A 5,998-nucleotide genomic window follows, 5' to 3' on the forward strand; every position below is an offset into this window, starting at 1 on the left:
ACTCCCCCGATTTCAGTTTTCAGAGACAGCATGGTTTTAGTCCTTTATCATCCTGTCAGTCTGGTCCAGATGGCAGAGACTCAGAGCAAAGCAGTTATTCACCATGAGAGTGATTGGAAAAGGACAGTCTCTCTCTAAAAGCAGTAAAGTTGCATTCAGTGAAGACTGCACTGTGGCTAAGAGCAGTAAGGGCTGGACTGATGTAAAATGAAGGTGGTTCTGAGATTTTTGTCCTTCTTATGTCTGCATTTAATGTACAGCTTCCATAACCCTGATTAATGCACATTTTTGCTTATCATAGACTGTTGTCCTTCAAAAATCATGGGAATACTTTGTCTGGACAATGTCCTTGCTAAGCCAAATAAGTGTTCCCTGGTCGTGCTTTCCATTAATTCTCTCAGTCTTTACTGAGGGACAGAAAGATAGGGATGTTTAAATTTCTAGAATCATGAAGGTTGGAAAAGACCTGTGAGCTGATTGAGTGCAACCTAGCACCTCCATATTCACCACTAAACCATGCCCCCACGTGCCACACTCAATGACTTTTGAACATTTCCAGGCACGGTGATTCCACCACTTCCCTGGGCAGCCTGCTCCAATGCCTGATCACCCTTTCAGTGAATAAATGTTCCCTGCTATCCAATCTAAACATCCTCTGGTGCAATTCCTAAGACTCCTTTGGAGATACACGCTTAAATTCAGTGCACAGGTACCTACTTGAGTTTTGGGCTGACCCGTTTGAGGTGCAGAGGTTGTCAAGGCAGGTACTGCTGCGGAAAGCCCTTGCTGCCTCGCTTTTTTGCCAGAAGGTCAACACTCGTGCCCTGAACTGCTTCAGGATCTGGTGGCGGATGGATGTGGCTGTGACAGACCCGCGCCACCCAGGGCGGGTGTGCTGCTGGCTCCAGGCAGACGCTGCGGGGCGGCCGCGGGGGCTCATCCCGCGGGGCGGGGAGGGATCAGAGAGCTCCCATTCCACGCTGCCGGCTTTGCGGCGCGCTCCAGGAGGGGGACGCGGGGCTGCAGCGCGGAGCCGCGGCCGCCCGGGGGAGCGCAGGCACCGCCGCCCGCGGGCCCGCACCGCGCCTCGCTCCGCCCGCGGGGCTCCGCAGGAGCCGCCACCGAGCTGGAGCGGGCGCTTGCGAACCCCATTCAGAAAAAACATTCCCCCCCCCTCCGTGCGTTACATAAATTTAAACTTTTTTCCCCTTTTTTATCTTCTTTTTTTTTTTTTTTTTTTTTCCTCCATTATCGAAGCTCTCAAATATTCCGAGAGAGGTTACAAAATGTGTTTACTTACAAATTTGGAAGTAGCGACAAGACGCAATGCAGTGAATTTGTCATCTGCTCATGACTAGCAGATGGTCCTCCTTCTTTGCAAGCAAACTGCGTGAGTCACATCTTGCCTGGTTTGTAGGATCGAGCCGAGGCGCTCCCTGGCACCAGGGTGGACAGAGTCGCCCATCCTGATCATGCCGCCTGCCCACACAGCCAGTGGGCTCTCTGGCACTGGGTGGATCTCATCGTGCCTTTTGGAAACGTTCCTCATCCCTCCTGCTTCCACGGTAGATTAATCCGGGCGCACTCCTGTCTATAGAGACTGCTTCACATGGTTCTTTCAGTTCAAAGGGATTTTTAAATGGGAACACGTTGCATTAACATTTTACAGACGAGCTGAAAGAGATAACTGTGAGTTATGCTTAAACAGACTCATTTTTTAGCTCTGGATGAAGCCAAAGTGGGAAATGCAAAAAAGCCTGATGAGACCCTTTTTGCCTGGAATCAGTGCTGCTGCAGACCAGTGTTGCTGTGAAAACCCAGTTCCCTGCATCAAGGCATGATATGTGAAGGTGGCTGTAGCTGTGCTGTTAGTCAGTAATAAAACAAAACAAAATTAAATTAAAATAGTGCAAGTCTGCATTGGTTTAGAGGTCTGTGCAAAGCTTGCAGAATTGGAGTTGCTTGTCCTGGTAAGCAGATAAGGCTCAATTTTATTACAGGTATGTTAAAAAGTAGTTTTACAAGATTAAAGTCATCTAACATCCTCTCCCGCCTTCCCTCTCCAGTTCATGTTGATTTCTCTTGATAGTTTTCCCTCAGTTGTGACACATTCCTGGTTTTGTCTTACCATGTAAATCTGCATAGACAATTGGTTTTCCTCTAGATTTGTGTCTCTGTGTGTGTATATTCTTCACAGCAGAGCAAGAGGGAGCAAGTTTAAATGATACAAAAATGAGATACTAAGAGTGATGGGGAAAATTCAGGGAAGATATCAACCTGAAAATGTTTTGAGATGGTTTTTTGCAAAGTGGACAGGTTTCAGGTTGACCAGCTCTTTTAAAATTAATTCATTTCCAAAGCTGTCACTTATTTATATGGCATAATACTTGTTGCTCTTTGCTGGATGCAAGAGTTCCACTCACTCACACCAGCCATGGGTAAGTCGTGCACTCCTGCCAGATGCTCACATGTTTGCACAATGTGAGACACACGAATTGTGCTTGACTGTGTTTAGGTAGCAGAGTCCCTGTGAATAATGTAAAGAAAGGGCTGGGTTTCCTTGCTTTTCAGTTTCTTCTGGAATGTTTTCTTGCCTGGTTTTCATAGAAGAGCACTCCAGATAAAGGCACTCTTCATAGGTACGAACAGAGAAACAAACGTTTCTGAAATAAACACTAAAATTTACAGAGGACAGTGAGGAAAGTCATGTTAATCTGGTAATAAATCCAAGCCTGGCACCAGGAGCTCTGATTTGGAGATTCTGGAGCTGTAACCAACCTGTGAGCACCATGGCACAGCCATAGTCCATCACTGACATTTCTTACAAAGTCTTCCTTTTCTGTTTCATAGGTCTGATGCTGCCCTGGGAATTGCCTCCCTTAAAGCAGACAGAGTTTGAGCTGTCTTCTCTGTCTCAGCTCCTCATCAGCAGCTGTGAAGGTGCTGGTGCTGAATTATTATCCAGAATGTGGGAATGAGAGAGGAAGGGGAATTGAGGGCAGGTTGTAATGGAAACATGAGGGGGTTGCTTGCAGAGGTGGATCATCTTCAGGTTTGGGAAGGGTGACATTCATGGGGGCCCACAGGGACTCCAGTGCATCTAACCACCATCAGGAAAGTCCTCCAAGGTGCCGAGAATAGGTTTGTCCTCTTGGTCCCTGAAATGAGCCTCCTCTCTCCTCTCATTGCTGCCAATAAATCCAGGATTAGGAAGCTGACAGCCGCCTACATGCTCTGGAAGAACACAGTGACCACATACAAAATTTATAGCCTACAATATTGCTGTAGGTGGGGATATAAAATACTTTTGTGGGGTTTTTAGGCTTGGGATTCCCCGTGGGTGCTGGCAGTGACATACCTATCCTGATACATGATTCCCCCACAGTGAGGCATGCTGGAGGAGAGGGCTGGCGTGCTCCATGTCGGTGCAGAGTTCCAGGGACAGATGTTGTCCCAGGTATTTTGGCAAGGTGGAAGTTAGCTTATGCTTGATGCACCTTGAGTCTGGCTTTTGTGATCCACAGTCAGGTCCATTTGCCTCAGGTCAGTGCTGTTCTTCTTTCACTCTGTCAAAACCCTAGATCCCTGGCTGGATGCCCTCTTGGGCAGCCTCATTCACCACCTAAGACCCTCCCTTAGGGCCTATAGCAGATAACTATGCAGATGGGGAGCAGGCCTTGGGCTTTCTAAAACATGGGCATCACAGCTGGTCAGCATTACCCTGGTGGGTTTTCCTTGCTAAAATGCACTGCCTACCCCTGATTACTGTTGCTTCACCAGCTTTGTTGGCTCCATGCTCACAGAGGGGAAGGAGACAAAAAGGAACGCTTGAAAAGGTTCATGGGAGGCCCAAGTGTGAAGTCTGCGGGAGGAAAATTAATTCAACAGAAGTTGTGAATAAATAAGAGTAGCATAGCGAGCTCAAACAGGTTTGATATTTTTTGGTTTCTACAATGTCTGGAACCTGGGTCTGAAAATCCTGAGTAAAATCAAAACTAAGGGAGATGAAGTGGTAAAGGCTCTCACCTGTGTCTTCATTGTTGCTGCTAGAAAAGGAGAATCACAGCTGTGAAATTGAGATGCTATGAAGGACTGCTAGCCAGCCAGCTTCTGTGAGGTTTCACCTCTGAGTTGAAGTTGGCTTGTAGTGGGCAAGTTTCTCATTACTATTGTGTCTGCTGGGATGAACACAAAATATAAATCATTCCTGAAAAAGAACTGCATCTCCATTGGAGGCCCTTTGGGTAAATGGGAAGCTCTGAGTTACATATTCTGCAACTCACATCGAGCCTTTAAATAAGATACCTGGGAACCTGAAAACTAGCAGCCACTGGAAAACCCATCATCTCAATGTTGGATTTGCACAGGGCAGGAGGACTGGATGCAGATGATATTTAAGGCCCCTTCCAACCCAGGCCATTCTATGATTTTGTGATTCTATGATATTTGGGAAAGGGCAGAAACCCAGAGGCAAACCCAACACAGCTGTCTTGCTTCTAAGCTATTTAGTTTAAAGCTAACTCAAGGAGAGCTATGGAAACTCCTCATGGAAAGCAGATAAGCCTATGGATAAAACAGTAAAGAAAAACTTAAAAACTTGCTGTTAAATAACTATAATGAAACAGACAGATGTCCTGTCTGTACTAGTATGTGACAATAGCTAGTCCCTACACCTTATCCATGCCCTAGCTTCCAGCATAAAATCATGAGTGTATTCAGCTATATCAAAAAGACCTTGCCAAGATCAACTGCTTCATGTTTAATGCATGCTTTGTGTATCTCAGGTGAAGAAAACACAATAGAGGGGCAAATGTTACCAGAAACAGCATTGCACTTTTTGATTTCCAGACCTATCTTAGCCTCAAGCAAGGGAGAAGTTTGTACAGCAGTTAAGATGATTAACCATGACTGATGCCACATGTATCCTAGGCTGGAAGAACTGCTAAATCTCCAAATTTTGTCCAGTCATGTCACTGGAAGTGATTCCATACACCTGAAGAAGACTGCTACACCCAAATGTTTATTTTTCTGGTGATACTGGTTGACCTACTTTTGCCTACCAGGGGACGTACAAGCTGTTCCTGTCCAAATGTCCCGAGACCATCCCAGATGAGCTTTCAGACCTGTTTGAATTTGTAGTCTTGGTCCAGCCTGACAGAGAGCTGAGCTCAACACCTTGCACTCCTCTTTACTGCAGCCTTTGCGTGCCTGGCTGCAGCTCTGAATTAAAACGATCTCTCCCAAAAAATAACCCAAGGATTTGACTTTGTCGGAAAAGAAGATGTGATAACATGGGTGTCATCCAGGGCACATCAGGGAGAGCCTCTCGTCCTGCTGCACAGCAGATCTCCTGCTGGGAAGTCCTGTGGGAGGAAGGAGTGTGGTTTTGTTCATTAAGGATGAACTCAGCATCCACTACTGGATGTGAAATAGCCACTTGCAGCTGCATCCAGCTCTTCTCAGTGTCCGAAAGAGAGAACTGTAGGTTTGCTAAGGAAAACCAAGCCTGTGATCTCCGGGGATAGGAGATACGCTTTTATAGTTAATTTGTATATTTTCCTTGCTGCAAATGTCATCTAAAGCTGTGTAGGAGGAACGTAGCTGGAGGATTTTTTCCAAATTTGTGTTATTTGGTGTAGACACACACTGAAATAAACCTGAAGCCTGGGAGGGGTGGAGGCTGTGCTTGAACCTTAACCCCACGAGTGTTCTTCTCAGCCCCATGGGCTCTGGCTGCACAGCCCACACAGGGCTCCCCAAATTGTCTCAAAAGACAAAGTGATAGGGATTGATCTGGCTTGTAACTTCTTCCTTAACTTCGTTACCATTGACTTTTCTAACAAGAAATCCAAACTGTGACGAGGGAAATGAGTGTAGAAAGACCTTTCGAAAGAGGAGCAAAATGGGAGCTGATTCAAGCGTCTGTAATTAGCTAATGGCTGTGAATATTTATGAAATCTCCCAGCAGTGGCAGTGAAGTGCTGATCCTGGAGAAGTG

Source organism: Corvus hawaiiensis, chromosome 2 (assembly GCF_020740725.1).
Source record: "Corvus hawaiiensis isolate bCorHaw1 chromosome 2, bCorHaw1.pri.cur, whole genome shotgun sequence".
Lineage (NCBI taxonomy): Eukaryota > Metazoa > Chordata > Aves > Passeriformes > Corvidae > Corvus > Corvus hawaiiensis.